This window comes from Adiantum capillus-veneris, chromosome 21 (genome assembly GCF_014529385.1).
Source record: "Adiantum capillus-veneris isolate H3 chromosome 21, ASM1452938v2, whole genome shotgun sequence".
In the NCBI taxonomy this organism is placed as follows: domain Eukaryota; kingdom Viridiplantae; phylum Streptophyta; class Polypodiopsida; order Polypodiales; family Pteridaceae; genus Adiantum; species Adiantum capillus-veneris.
In genome coordinates this window covers 73755328-73772267 of record NC_140951.1, presented here as the reverse complement: position 1 = coordinate 73772267, position 16940 = coordinate 73755328, and positions in this window count along the sequence as shown.

The following is a 16940-nucleotide window of genomic DNA, read 5'->3' as shown; positions in this document are numbered from 1 at the left end:
AATGACATCCAAACATTACAAAACTTCTAGGACATGTTTATAATACCTAAGCACACATCTCTATGGTCTCAAATCTCACTTTAGGTCAAGTCCAAAAATCGTGATTATTTACAGCAGTGAGTTTTTGACCTAGTCGTGTTCGACCCAGAATGCATCTAAATGCTTAGCAATGATGCCCCAATCTCCTGCCTATACTTAGTTTATGGTTTTGAAGCTTAAATTACTACTTATGATGAAATTAGGCTATGGATCTGCAACGCCAAATATACAGATTACCATGAAATGCTTACGTCAATGCGTAGAGCTCTTACCTGCGGTTGCAACACAACAGACTGCACTACAATGTGACAACAACCAAGAAAGGAGTAGGAAGCGTAGAAGGAGAGAAATGAGCATCGTTAGCTCACGCTGTGTTTCTATTATCCAAAAATTATAAAATACTTACAGAAATTGGCTTTTATACCTTAGCCAAGGTTTGTGGTCAAAACTAATAATCTGGGAGCTCTAACTAAAGATAGGTTGATACAATCTAGAAGCTTGTAGCCCCGGCTCATCAATTACACTGTTTATCTAGAAAGTAGGAGTTACAACATTCCCGATTCATCAAAATAATAAGTGTTTTTACAATAAGATCTTTGAAAAATGTTATCTCAGTTATCCGAGTTAGCTTGCTGCTAACATAGCTCTAGATCAAAATTAGATCACTTACCTAAAGCCACTCCTACACATAGTATGGGGTTTTGCATTTATGAGTAGAAAAATGGTTCAATGCCACATACAGACTAGCAAACGCTTTTATCACCTCACAAATCATTGGACCACCAACAACTACTCTAATCTACTACTAATACTACAAATCCTAACTAAACCTACCTAGTCACAGACCCTCGGCAAGACACACGCTTCTTGGTATCCACTTGATCTCGGAATAACCTCTTCCGAATCCACTTAAGAAAAACGATTTCAATAGCCAAAACTAAAGCAAGAAACCATCACATGAGTGTTAGTAGGATTACCTACTCAAGTCCTTGTGTCCCCGACAGTAGTGCTAATGTTGCGGGAGCGAATCACAACACCTATAAAGTGCATGCAACACAACCTAGATCAACATAATGTCAATCAAGGTCATAGGTGCACAAAGGCAATCTCTTTAACTTGTTAGACTGAGACCATCCCATTCATACAACACTCTGGAAGGCTAACTAAACCACAATCTAGAATCTCACTACCCTCAACTACACCACCCAACCCACATACACACAATAGAAGGAAACAAATTAAATCATGCTAGAATCGTACAAAACTTAAGGAACACCATCCCCTCACTAGGATACACTTGTCCCAAAGCCTCTACACTCAAAACCCTCACTCTAGACCCATCTGCAAAAAATGCATGTGAAGACAGAGCCGGATTTAAGAAGTGCCCAAAACTGAAGTCTATGAGTACCTATGCGTAGCTTATATCTCCACAATTCTAATGACTAATTTCACGTAGAAAAAATACATCGTTTGATACACTTATGACCACAGATAACTCATAGATGCATCAACACGCGTGCTCCATCTCATGTGGAATGTTTGGCGTTGATGCATAGCTCTCCCTTCCTCTCTCACACACAATCAACGGAAGCTCAAATCTATGATTATGATAAAAGTTCTCTTACAAAATGACCTAGGTACCTTATATACTAAGGCTACCATATGTTAAACCTAAAATAGAGTTCAAGGGATCAAATGGCTTTGTATTTCAATCTGAAAGTTCCATTGCACCCCGGCTTCTACAGCTAGACCTCAGCTAGACTAGCTACGTATTACAAATGATGTTTCTAACCATAATCCGCAGCATTTTATAAGTCTCAAAAAATAAGGCTTTGTTGAGTCATGTTGTATTCTTGACCCATGGGTAACAGCTTCAAAACAAGTAACCTAGTACCAAGACCTAAGGATGGCCTATTGAAAAGACACAATTGAGAGAGCAATCAACTGAAACAATGAGAAAATCATCAAATATGACTAAATCATAGCAATTGAGTGTCATTCAAAGCAATCATAGAATTATTGAGGATTTGAAGGATATAGAAACATTAGTAGTTCTAGAAGTAGAGACAAATTGGCCAAATGAGTTTTAATAGGCTAAACAAAAAGCAAAATCAATAAGCGTTGAGTCAAATCCTGTTGAAGTAGTTGACTTAGAACAAGGGGTTTTGATCTATAGTCTTTGTATGGAGACAAAGAGTTAATGAAGTGAGGGACTAGTAAGGCTAAAATCTTGAGAACATTACCGTCATACTTGGGATACTATGAGCGTCACTCTGCTATCATGAAACTTTCTTTTTAAAGAATCTTCAAGAATGATTGTGGACACCAGTAAGATGTACTTTACCTCTTGTTGATTTATTGAAGGTTAAACCAAAAATGTGGACTGACATGGAAAAATTCTTAGAAAAATGGGCTTAAAAATCAAATCCAAAGATTGATTGAAGAATCGGATGAAAGTAAATATCACACAAAGTATTCAAGGTTGTTCCAATAAACAAGGAAGGGGACTATTGTGAAAGCGAACATGCTAACACAACCTTGCCTATTGAGTTTGAAAAATTGAAAACAATGACAATCCTAGATAGCGGTGCTAAAGTAGCTATAACAACCAAGAAAACATGGGAATCATGGAGTAGACTTGCTTTAACAAAAACAATAATAAATTTTCAACTTGCAGAAGGTATATCTCATGAAAATGGCATACCTCATGTGCAACTTCCAAATTACGTGGGAAAGAGAGCGTATTATGCATTTGAGAATAGGTGTAATGCGAGAAACATCAAGTGTTGGGTTCTCAAGAAGTACCTTTTTGATGCATTGGTGACACCAATTCTTCTTTATGGAGTTGGTGTGCGGCGGGAGCATCTCAAAGTCTACTCGAAAAGAGTTTGAGAATGTCCAAAAGCATTTTCTTACAAAATTTCTCCAAGTTAATCCACAAACACCATATATGCTCCTACTTCTTGAGTTGGGATCTCTTCCAATTGAGGTTATGGGCATGGAAAGGGTTATGGAGTACATGATAAAGATGCATCAAAACCCCTCACATTTGACTTCCTACAATTGTATGGGAAGAGAGCAAAAAGGTTCAAAAGATGCATTAAATCAAGATCTTGAGCACGAGATGGATGCAAGACATAAAGAAGTGGTTTGGGAGACGGGATGCATTACACTTGCTACATGATGCCTCAATTGACTTCCAAGTGAATGAAGCTTTTCTACAACATCAATATATTTTGTCTAGGGAGAAATCTGGTGGGTCACGCTTCATACATTACACCACCCATATTGCCCCCAACTACAAAACCATGTTATTTGCTGAAAGAGGAAATCATACTCATCCTTACATGGTTGAGACTATCCCCTTGTTAGTGATACGCACTATTGCAGTAATTTGGCTTAGCTCCCACTCCCTTTGATATGAGATAGGGCATTGGGGCAATGGAGAAGAGTCAAATTGATCGTGCACATTATGGTCACTACAAGTTTGAGAGTCTGAGTACCATACACAACTAGAGTGCTCAGATTTTGGTCACATCCAAACATGGTTCCCTCACATTTTTAGCCATGACTTAGACCTACACACTTTCCTCTCCCATCCACAGTGTGAGCTCTCCATAGCGACTCTCATCACCACAATTTTGGAGCATTGAGATTCACTCATCAGCCATGCACATACTACATCACATGTAACTTTGGTTCCATAGGTCATATTTGACCTCTGAGGATGATAACATAATCTCTCTCTCTCTCTCTCTCTCTCTCTCTCTCTCTCTCTCTCTCTCTCTCTCTCTCTCTCTCTCTCTCTCTCTCTCTCTCTCTCTCTCTCTCTCTCTCTCTCTCTCTCTCTCTCTCTCTCTCTCTCTCTCTCTCTCTCTCTCTCTCTCTCTCTCTCTCTCTCTCTCTCTCTCTCTCTCTCTCTCTCTCTCTCTCTCTCTCTCTCTCTCTCAATCCCGGAAGTTAGAACAACAAAAAAATTTTCCCAGATGTTGCAACCTTTGTTGAACAAGCATGCCTAAAAAGCCACAAGTATCTGTAAATTAATTAAACAAGTATGCCGGTCTATATCTTCTTCTCCCTCTTTCTCTCTCTTTCTATCTATCTGAACCTCGGAAGATAGCTTTGAGAGCAGCACCATCTTGTTTGAAACCACTTATATTTTTTAAAGCCCAAGCTCTATCTTTGTACACAACACTGGGTCTAAAAACGTGGTGTCAAATTAGCCTCACTCTCATTTTTTCCCCCAAAAAAAATTGTCTCTCTATCAAGGAGGTCCTTCTCAAACAAGTGATAAAACAAGTCTAGATCCTATGTGATAAGATTTCCGCCCTCTGGAAATTCTCTCTCTCTCACTCTCTCAATATCTCTTGCATGTAATTAAACCTAACACTTTGACAATTAGTAACTGCACTGATTGAAGCAAAGCCTAAAATTGAGCATACAACTGGCTTATACACATGGGCATCGTAAAGAAGTCGCGGTGGGCTGCATGTATAAAAAAACACCAAGGGCCTGCAAGAGCGTACCCTATTGTGCACCAACACACAAACCCGATTATTCTTATACACACACAAAACAGCGCATTCACACTTGAGGAGGGTTGCCTTGGTCACTCGTACACAAGCTGCCCACACACACTCGGTCATACAGTCCTTTCAGTAGGCTACCCCAGCACACAAACAATCCTTCATCATCCGGGCGCACAAGCAAAAGACTCAATCATTTACGGCATTGAGAGTACTACACGACAAGCAAAACTCATGACTTTTTTCAGTATTATTGATCTAGTTACATTGGGATAGAGTGTAGGTGTATTGGTTTGCATAAACATGGTCTACAAAGCTGTGTCTTGTCATTTATAATAGCTTTTTTAAAAAAACCTCTTTGCATTTCAATAGAAGGTAAAGTTATCAACATGGGGAAATTGGGAACAAAAATTTTCTCTACATAGAATATTGTATACTTGTGGAGTATGTGTATAAAGGCATAAGATGGGGGAAAATATTTGAAAAGAAAAATCCGCATGGTATAAACACTATCCACATGGTTCAAAACACCATATAATGTCCATGGTTCGGAAAACTGTGTAATGAATATCTCATATGCAAACAATGGACGATGTCTTGGGATACATGGTCGATAGGCAAGAAACTGGCCAAACTAGCTTTTAACTCTCCATGCAATAAGATAGAGTACACTCTAGTTGGTAAACAAAACTGAAGATATGCAAAAGTAGTTAGCATGGTGTAGCATATATGGTCATAAATCCATGAGCAGACGTTGGCTATACCATGGTTTGGCTTTATTTGTTATAAAACACAATCTAAAAGATGGTAAGATTATTGTTGAGAAGAACTTAGCAATATGCATAATAGGTGGGTTTTTATATATAAAAAAAGAATTTTTTGAACACTGGTTGACTGAATGTCACATAATGGTAAACATCGGCTCATGAAATAGCATTCTGTATGGTTTTTTTTGGCAGCCTCACAACGGAAATCATTCGAAACGGTCTCAACACAAAGAGTACAGATGACGACCCCGAGCTCTCAGGTAGACTTTCGGTCTACTGAGAGGATGTCCAACCAGAATTTGGCATAAGTTCCTTTTAAGTTTTTATAGACATTAAGAGTTTGTAAACAAAAGTTAATTGTAAGTATTGGTCTTAAACCATTTAGGAAAAATCTGCTGTAACTTTTTTTGAACTATGAACTTGTAAAGTAAGCTATTTTGGAAATGGTATGCTAACTAGTATGGGCATGGAAGAAAATCCTCATGTGAGGCCCCTGAGAGAGGAGGGAAGGTTTAATTAGAAAAACATGTCTAATTACAAACAAAATTTTGCTAAAAGGAAAATACTGTCTTAATTTTTAAAAAAAGGTTTGACATAGCCGTGTCCTGGAAATTACGTACATACTTGGTTGGCTAGTTTTAGATTTATCATTTAAAACAAAATCCTCATGTGAGGCTCCTACAAAAGGAGGGCTGGTCTACTTTTTTGAAAAATGGGTCCACTTACAAACGGAACTCTGTCAAAATTTTGGCAAAATATATCTTATCCTTTATATAACCCCAAAATGAAGCTTCGCTTCTAACTTTTTTCTCTATAACCCCCCTTTTTTTATATATATATCTCTCTTTATCCTCTCAAGCTATCATTCTATCCACTTAGAGGGTAGGGTATCCAATTTCATAAGTAGTTACTATGAAAATGTTGTTTTCTGTTTGAGGTTTCTCCAGTTACTCTTAGAAACTAGCATCTAGCATAGACCACTAATAGACAAGATCTGGTTTATGGAATTGTACTACAGGGCATGATGCTTTCTATCGAAAGCCAAACTATGGGGGATATACCATCCTTTGAGAATGCAAGCCCAAAAACTCTCAAGAGATGCTACTTGAGGTTTTCTGCTTGAGGTTTCTCCAGTTACTCTTAGAAACTAGCATCTAGCATAGACCACTAATAGACAAGATCTGGTTTATGGAATTGTACTACAGGGCATGATGCTTTCTATCGAAAGCCAAACTATGGGGGATATACCATCCTTTGAGAATGCGAGCCCAAAAACTCGCAAGAGATGCTACTTATCCAATGGAAATCCACGTCCCTCCGCCATTTGTGATTTTCTGGAAGGATGCAAATCAATCTTCATTCATCAAACCAAAAACAACCAATGTACCAGTTGAAATTATGGTAGAGGAAAGTCTGCCGAACAAACCTATTGTGGAAAATACCGTTAAAAAACGGATCATGCCTGATAGAGAAGCAAAGAAAAAACTCCCTCAAAATGCGTATAAGGAGAGTGAAGGGGGTTAAGGCTATGTGATAGCAACAACAAGCAGAATAGACTGTTTGGATACCTATCTTCCCATCAAGGTTGCCCATGTTCTAACTGGCTGCTTGTGTTGGATGGTGGCAGGTATAGGTCTATTCTTTCATGGATTTTGAGACTCAATTAGTCTCCTACCAGAATCGGATATACCACCTTAAACTATAAAATTTTGGATTGTGTCGATTTTGTCTTTATATATTGTCTACTGTCCTTTAGGTCTTATCTATTTTGGGTCAAGTGTCAATATATGGTTCCATAAGAGGGGATATCAAATTTAATCTCTCTCTCTTTATTTCCCGAGTTGTCCTTGGTTGGACAACTACCATATATTGAGCTTTCCTTCATTCTAAACTATTTACAAATTTATCTCTGATAACATCCTTCAGGTTGGCTGGATTGTATCTCTCACATGGTTTGGATACTCCGACAATAAAAGGATTCATATCCCTCCTATTGGAACACAGTGCCTCCTCTCATGCTTCAAAGGGACTGACTTTCATAAGAGTCTTCTTGACTATGAGAAAAAGGCAATACAGGAACAAGAGCTTTCAGCTTTAAAAACAGCATTTGTTAATGACTGGTTAAAACTCTTAGCCCTTGCCAGAAAAGAACCTACAAAACTAATAAATGCATTAAGCTCTTTTCTATTATTATTATGCTTTATTGATGCTCAAGACTGCTCGGATTTAGACTTCTATTTCTCATCACTACCTTCCATAGTTAATAAGCTCTATTTCATCAATAATCTCTGTATCCTTCCTCTGGCAATTAGGCAATCTCAAGAAATTGTGAACCCTCTTTTGGATCTAGAGCTCTTGGATCAAGAAGAAAAGGAGACCCTAGGCCTAACAGATGACCCTTATTTTCAAAAAATTGAAAGGTCTATGCCCAGACATTTTTCGGAAGTCATTCCACTACTCCCTTTCAGACAAATTGAGCTCGACGCTATTCACCTTGAAAACAAACTCTGGGATTTTGAGATAGTGAATCAATGTGCTCCGTTCATAATTGATTCTTTAGCTTTGCTTTGTAGTTTACCACCTAATGTGGTAGAACAATGCAAAACATTAGCTCTTCAATCAAAACATATACTATCACAGGATAAACCTTTTACACTAAAACAGATAAAAATGTCGGACATTGACAGTAAAAAGTTCTCTAATACTTCCATGGTAGCCCGTACAAAGGGAGTATCACTCAATGAGAAAGAAAACGACATTTGGAAGTTCTTGAAGAATTGTTGGAACACATACAGACCATTCATCAAGTTTACTTGTAAGAAGAATCCCGGTTCAAGCTGCCCAGCAACAATCATATGGTTTGATCACCTTCTTTGGTTTGTATTTCAAAATCTTCCGAAGTTCTTTCCTTATTCCTCTGGACCCGCACAAGTATATGCTTTTATTGGATGGATAACATCTTTTCCCATTGAAGTTCGACATGCAGTAGTGGTTTTTTATGCTCTTCATGAACATCTGATTGATGCAGCAAAAGGTTTAGTACTATATACACCAGGAACTCCACTCCTCTCTCGAGTTCAACACCACCCAATTGGTCTAACCATCGACACAATTTTCAAACCCTCTAGAAGTAGGGAACAACTGAAGTGTATTGCTAATACACCAAGAAATACGACATCATCATCGAAACAACCTCGACAATTTTGCGGATCTGAGGACTTTGGTGAGACTCCAAGGATGCTTGAATACAATACAGATGACAAGGTACGACATTTAATTACTAGAACTAATGATTTACAATGGTTTAAACAAGGTAATAAAAGTAAACATCAGTTTATTCATTTAACTTTCATTAATAAATTTATGGTTTATACACCCTCACACTTTTTCCCTCTCTCTCTCTCTCTCTCTCTCTCTCTCTCTCTCTCTCTCTCTCTCTCTCTCTCTCTCGCTCACTTAGTCTCTCGCTAACTTAGTCCCCTTGGTCTCTACGCTTCGTCATCATTGAAGTATCGATCACCACTTAAGCCCATAGGCACTATGTCCTTAGAGTCGCTAGGTTTCTGTTCTAACTTTATGTAGTAGTGATCTATACTATCTTTTTCAATTTTTGTGCTTTCGCTCTTTTCAAACTAGTATTTCAAGTGCAAGATTTTCATGGATTGTACGAGTTGGGATGAACCTGCCCCCATGTTTGTTCCCTCTTTGAAACTCACACTTTTGTATCCCTCATCCATATAGGTATAAGATCTCTTTGACAAAGTATCAAACATACTTTCCTCTGGAATCAACTCTAAGGTAGGGAATAGTCCCTGCTTCACACTCTCTTCCATAGAAATATGTCTAGCTAGGTCTCTTATGGCAAGGTTTCTATTCTGATATAATATTCTTGATCTCAAATACATCAAGAAAAAGCACTATTGCAAAACCATGACTTGTTACCTCTTTGGTTGCTTCCAAATCCTCAAATCAAAATCATTTCAAGCGACAAGGCCTATTTTGGCTTGCAAAATCCTCAAATGAAGCCCAAATTCAATTTTGAAAATCCCACTTTACTCCTTGTGACTAGATCTAGCTATGGTATAAATCTGATCTCAAACTTTGGCAGGGAGACATGGATCGTGATCGATGTACCTCAATGGTAGAATGTGATGAAACTTGACACACAACGTGCCCTTGGTACCCTAACCCTAGCTATATTCTTTTTGTGTGGTTTGGAATTGATTATTCCAGCTAAAAGTAAAACCCTAGGTCTACTTTGTGGTTTTTCACTTGGAAGCGTTTTTGCGCCTTTGGATCTACCTCTTAGATTCTTTTGGTCACCTTGCTTTTGTAAGTTTTGCTTGCAATGGTCTCTACTATAGCTTGGTATAGTCTCTACCCAAAACCTCAGATGGGAGACATGGATCATGATCCATGTTCCATCACTTTTGGATCCAATATTTGGCCAGCTGATTGCTAATGATGTTTGTAGCGTACTCCCTAAATCATTTTGGATTTCCATCACTTTTTGCAAGTCAAAAGTAAATTTTTGTGTCTGCTTTACAGTTTTTGAAAATTTTATGATTTTTTCTCTTTTGACCAACTTTTCAACTTTTTTGCTAATGTGCCTTTTGAGAAACGTGTTTCAAATAGTCTCAGCTACCGCTAAACTCTCAGTCAAAAATTATGATGAAATACATGGATTGAGTTCCATGTTTGACCTCATTTTGACATGAAACTTGGTCAGCTGGTTGACAATGTTGTTTTGATACTAAACCCCAAAACGTTTAGAATTTAAATAACTAAAATTTTAAAAACCATGACTTTTGGTCAATTCCACTAGCTTCTGGTGATTTTTCTCAATTTGTTTGATTTGAGTGCGATTTTGGTTTAAAATTGACCCCAAAACTTGGTTTCAATCGCTTGGAAGTAGTATGTATCAGATGGTTTCAGTTCCTACTCAAACTATTTGTGGGGTACATGGATCATCACGATCCATGTTCCACCATAGAACTAGATAAAACTTATCAATTTGCTTCATATGAGTTTTCTAATTCCCTTAGGCACCAACATTTTGAGTTTTGATCAAACTTTAGGCTCTTAGCATCAAATTTCCTAAATTTCAAAGTTATGGTCTTTCTTGCCAAAATATGGTTTCTAGTAGTTTTTCCCCTAATTTTTCAGCCCAAATTTGATGGTGGTAGTTTCTACTTACCCTACTCATATTTGTTAGAAAGAAACTAGGGACAAAAAACAAACAAGACTGTGAAAATTTAAAGCGGAAAAAATATGGAAAAATACTTTCAAAGTATCAAAAAATTTGAAGAATGAAATGCCTTTTGTATATCACTCACAACTCTTTTTGCCCCTCAAGGATAGATCTAGCCGGTCCCTTGACTCTAGACTCTATCAAGCTCTAAACCCACGTCTATCTACTTTATGGATAAAGTGTAAACGGAATGGGAAAAAAGCCCTTTGAAAAGGACTGTTTTGAATATGACTAGGTTACTCACCACCTAAGGATCATTCCTTGGCAATGGTGCCAATGTTAGCGGGTCACCACAAAGTGACGAACGTCTCTAGTGTAGCTATCTGGCACTAACATAATATATATACTCAGGAAAGTGACTCAGATGGAGAAAGAAGACTCTTTAAGGGTGTCAATATCAAGAAGTCAACCTAGAAATCTACACATCAACACAAGAAGCAAACCAATAGATTTTTATCTAAAAATCGGTCTATGTCCTCTCTTGCCACTCTAGGTCATCATGCCATTTCATCAACTAGAAAAACTCGAATCATCACAAAATTTTAAGGGAAGCTATATTAGGCCATAGGGCATAAGTCTACAAAGTCTAGTGGTCATTTGACATGGTATCAAAATCCAGATCCATCATAGTCTAGGTTAGAAAACTACAACAAAACAATGCAGATAGGTTTCCCTAAGGTCTACCAACACTCTCCTATGGTCAAAATGTCAAAAAAAAAGTCATTTAAGCATGAAAATCTACAGATAAAGCTCACAAACTTATAGTCATGAACCACAAAAAATGGAAATGATTTTACTTAAATGAAAGAGCAAGAGAAAAGGAACACAATGCAATTTGCACAATTAATTTGGATTACAAGATCATGAGAAAAAATGATTACCTGAATAAGTAGCCTCTCATAGTTGTACGTACAAAATCTCTTCAAAACTCAAGATAATGTTACAATGATGCTCAAACTAAGGGTTTTTTGAGCTTTATACCTATGGTTTTTCAAATGGCCAACGACAGACTTACAACTTAGGACTCATGATAAAATAATATGACTTAGAGTATGTATCAATCGACATAGAATTATATGGGCTCAGTTACAAGGATTTTTGCAGTAATTGTTGAATTCAAATGAAATAATTTCTCCTTCTCTATGCATTAGGGAATTTGGGAGGTCATTTGGAGGGCCTAATTGAGAGGAGAGAGAAAAGGAGGTGCATCCAATGAACAACAAGACAACGTAACGTAGAAATAGGAAGAAATAAATCAAAAAATGCAAACGAAAGAGAAGAACATGAGGTAAAACCTTGTTTTTATAGCATTGAAGGTATCTATATGTGGGCCCACATTCTGAATGTAGCTATGGTATTGAAAGACAGCTACGATACTGAATCATTCTCCCACCACCAAAAGTTTTTGCTCCATTAACCAAGTGTTCAAAACTAAATTTTTTCCCTCCATCGGAAGCAACTTCACGCTTTCTTCTACCACGTAGAAAGAGCCATGGTTTCTTCTTCTTCTTCTTCCTGCCCTAATAGCTCTAGCGGTTGTTGTACTCTCTCCCCAGAAAGCCTCGCCATTAGTCTCCCAAGGAGGCCAAGCAACACCATAAGCTCTATCACTATCTCAAACTCCATCAATATAGATATTCAATGGCAACAATAGACAACAATATACAAAGGTTCTTGGATTCTTATGCACCCAAGAAGGAGGAAAAGATCCTCAACAACAAATCTATTTCGTTCAGCATGGAAAGCACCAGTGCTATATTTCAAAGTGGAGGTGGGCAAGAAAACTGTTAAAGAAGTTTTGGTACAACATGTCTATACTCACTCCGGTGTGATTGCTAATGGTGGAGATGTCTCATTGGATTATCATCCTTGATGCAACTATGTCATAATAATCAATATCTAATTCTCCTAAATGATTTTCTCATGTTAAACTGATCATTTAATATGGGGAAGTGCCAGGGGAGAAAAAGCTAGAATATTGGTTAAGCTAGCAGACCGGCCATAGTAGGGATCCAAAGGAGGGAAAATAGGGATCCAAAGGGGGTCCATCTGCAAAAGAGCCATGTGCAACAATGGGCTAAAAAGACCCTAAGGTTCAGCCCATTAAGACTTCCAAAATGCTAAGGTTCCAAAATTCAAAGGTTGTGTCCAAAGGTCAACTATGGGGAGAATTGGATGCTTTGTGTGTGTCCCAAAAGTCTTTTCAAATCCCTACATAGGAGGGGGCGAGCCTAGCTTGTAGGGGATGAGAGAGAAAGCCACACACACACACACTTTCATCTTGATTGCACTAGCTAGTCTTGAAGGAACACAAAGAATTGTATTGTACAATGTCTCTCTTGATGGGAGAAACCATAATATAAAACCTTTTGGAGGGGGGACCGGCTCCATGAAAATCCGGTCCTCAATTTTTGTCAATAGCGTAATTTATCTCTCTTTTGAAAGTATTGTTCATGCTATCTAACTAGGTGTTATGCTTTTTGTTGCTCTCTCCACCCAAGCACTCTTGTAATTCTCATTAGGAATCTATTCTAATGAAATGCCCACTATGTTCATGCTAATTTCCTCTACACACAGGTTTTTAGGCCATTAAATGTTACATTGGTATCAGAGCACAAGGTTTCTCTTTTCTTGCTCAAGAAGGGAGGTCCTTAAGCTAGCTATAAATGGTTGGTATTATTAATTGCCTGTGAGTAAGTAGAATAGGGATTTTTCAGCCTTGCAGTGTGCCTGCCTTCGTGCAGTTAACGGGGCATCACCGTCGAGAGCTATGGTCTTAATAGTGGAGTCCTATGGGGCTTGCCTATGGCTTAACCACTATTGAGCTATTAGAAACTTGATAGGAGCCGGTGCTGTTTTGGTGTTGCAATTAATGGTATTCGAGCCATGGGTACAATAGCTTGAGTGCTTTTTCTAAAGAGGTAAAGAGGAGTAGCAACTAGGGCTTGAAGTGCCAAAGTACACCTAAAACGTTTACACCTAAAAATTGTTAGAATGGCTGACAATAATAAAGAGAGTGAAATTAATGTTGATAACTTTGATTTGCTAATGAGAAGCTACTAATGAAGCTCCGATGCTTGTTAACTATCTTGTTTCTAGGCTTCAACAAGCAATGGGCAATCCATGTCTCCAAAGTGAAGTGCAACGACAGCTCCGTGCTCCCGAGATTCTCCAAGCTCACCACCATGACTAGAGAACACCTAGGAAGACTCCTTGTGAGACTTCCAAAAGAGGTCTCTCTATGATTCGGGAAGTAGAAGAGAATCCATACGAAGGGCTCAAGAATTTACTTCTTGATGATGCATCTCCTTCCCAAAGGAGAACTCAAGAGCCTTCATCGAAGGAACGAGAAAGAAGTGAGTCTCCTGCCACCTCGGCGAAGATGGCTCCACGAAGACGGCGGGCTAAACGCTCTCCATCACCACCAAAGCGGAGAAGACCATCGCACCCTTCTCCACACCATAATTCAAAGAGGGATGATAAAAGGCAAGAGAATAAAAAGGCGAGAAAGAGGACACCCTCTTCTACATCTTCTTCATCCTCCTCCTCTTATGAAAGTGATGGTGAAGACGACGAAGATCAAGACAATGAAAAGGCGAGAAAGAGGTCACCCTCTTCTCCACCTTCCTCAAATTCTTCACCTTCTGAAGAAAGTGATGGTGCAACCTTTGAACCATCAAAAAGAAGAGGCCATAGGAAATCCTATGCCACATGGAAGAGGTCGTCCAAGCTCAAGAAGTTCAAAGAGGGAGGGAAGAGTATCTCTTTCCTTACCTATGATGGCACCTTTGGTGCTACGGACAAAGTCTTGTCCTTTATCCAACAATTTGATGCGGTGTTTGGAGATGAGGGCTTCACGGAGTCCTCTAAGCTATGAAATGTAGCTATGCACTTTCAAAAGTCCTCCAGGCAATGGTGGTCTAGCCTACGAGCCAACGGTGAAGCTGCGCGGACATGGAAAGATTTAAGAGCTTCCATTATGAAGCAGTTTTTGGCCACCGATGCCAAAGACAAAGTACTCACCGAATGGCGAAGCTTAAAGCTCTCTCCCTATGAATCCATCCACAAATATGTAGACAAGTTTTGGGACCTACAACTCAAAGCCACTGTCTTCAAAAAGTTGGATTTTGGAGAGAAAAAGCAACAATTTTGTGCGGGCTTAACCAAAGAAATGGCGGAGTATGTCCACTCCCAAAGGCCACGTACCATATCGGCGGTAATACACCATACTATGGTGGCCTCTCGAATCAATTTCCAAATGTGGGCTTAAAGAAATAATAAGCCCACGGAAAACAAGGGTTCCAACGAGCCTAAGGGAAAGGACAATGTCCAAAAGTCTCCTAAGGGCAACTCCAACAAAGCTAAAGAGAAGGGAGTTTACAAAGGTAAAAACAAACTCTCTCCTGAAGAGCTTGAGCATTATCGCAAGGATAACCGGTGTTTCAAGTGCGGCGAACAAGGGCGTGCGTACCGTGTTGTCCCCAAAAGAACAACCGCCAAGATCCTCCTAGAGCTACCTTGGTTGAAATCCAAGAGGAGGAGACTCACCAAACTCACCATAAAGGATCTCCTCTATGCCATGCTTGGGGAAAGGTAAGAGAACATGATGCTTTTATTCTCTTTGACCATGGTTCTACTCACAATTTATATCTATAGAGTTGGCCACCAAGCTAGGTATACAAGCCTACGAGATCGGAGATTTCCTACCCGTAGACAGTGCTTTCAAGGGGCAAGAAGCTTCAGTCACTCCCTTAATCGGGAAATTGAGGCTTCATGTCCAAAGCTATGTGGACAAAGAGGACTTTTTTATCTCTCCTCTCAAGCATGAGTGTAATGTACCCAACATTTATCCATATAAGTCATTTCAGTTATTTTTGCAAAGCAATTGAGATTCTCAATTTTGTGAGTCATCATGAGTTTATCAGAGCAATCAGATTGAAAATCAGGTTCAAAATCCATTTATTCTTTATATGGAACAATAGATTTATGTGGGAACCTAATCTATGTGTGAAAAAAAAGCTTAGAGATAGTATTTTTAGGAAAGAATGAGAGGTGAGTCAAAATTAAGACACTTCTTTCTTTCTCTCTTTCAAAATAGAATGGGAATTTGTAAGTATAGAGCTTTTTAAAATCACGCATAGGATTCGCGTACCCAAAAAATAAAAAATAAAAAAATAAAAGAAAATAGAGCCGCAATTATGTGCGAGATTTTTCCTTCTCCTATTCTTGAAACCTATCAATATTCTTAGTACCCCCTAAGGCCTATATAAAGTACCTTCCTCCTCTCACTTTGAACACACACATCTACAGAAGCGGAAGCTCTCTTGCGACGACGTGCCGGAGGAAGCCTCTCTCCCTTAACCTCTCACCTTCAAGCCATCTCCATCTCCAATCGTCGACGTGCCTTCACCCGCTTTGTGGACACACTCTCTCTCTCTCTCTCCAACAACACGCTTTTCTTTTCTCCATTCCGAAGCTATGGCTTCGAAGCGTGTAACACGAAGTTCTAAGGACGCCCATGCCGTTGCACCACCAAGGAAGGTTGGAAGAAAGGTGTCAACTCCAAACGTAGCTCATGAGGAAGCATCAATCGAAGAAGAAGTCGAAGCCGTCCAACCTCTAGCACAGGAGTTAGCCGCACGCGCTCCAAATCCGGTAAGAAAAATTTATAATTCTACATTGCTATTCATGTTTGACTTGGGAAGCTAAGCATAGGGAACCCCTTAAACCGTCCGAGAAACGTGATTCTATCACATGAAACAAGCATATGTTTTCATAGACTAGTGAAAGGACTGTTTGATAAATTGTTACTGTTTGTTGGATTGTTATTGTTTAATCAATTGTTATTGTTTGATAAGCGGTTTCTGATTGGTATGAAGAATTGGTTGATCATGTTTGATGAATCATTAATAAGATGAATTGTTGAAAGAATATATTTTGTTCTCGCGGGTAGTTAGATGATTCCGCGGATAGCGGAGATTAAGTTGAAGTTATCGGCTCTCTTTTGTTCCTCGCGGTTAGCGAGATGCCTCGCGGGTAGCATCTCGCGAGGGATGCCTGGCGGTTAGCGAGATGCCTCACGGGTAGCGGGATGCCTGGCGGTTAGCAAGATGCCTCGCGGTTAGCGAGATGGGAAGGTTGCGCAATTCGCAGTTAGCAAATAAATCCTTTGCAAAGGCTCTGTTGGTTAGACAGAGCAAGTCCGCGGGTAGCGGCAAAATGATGAGAAATTGGAAAAGTTGTTTTTGTTGAATAATAGGGTTGCCTTCATTAGCATTATTTGAATTGTTTTGATATTGTTTGAAGGGCTGTATAAAAGAACATGTGTTTGGAATTAATTAAGGAACATTGTTTGTA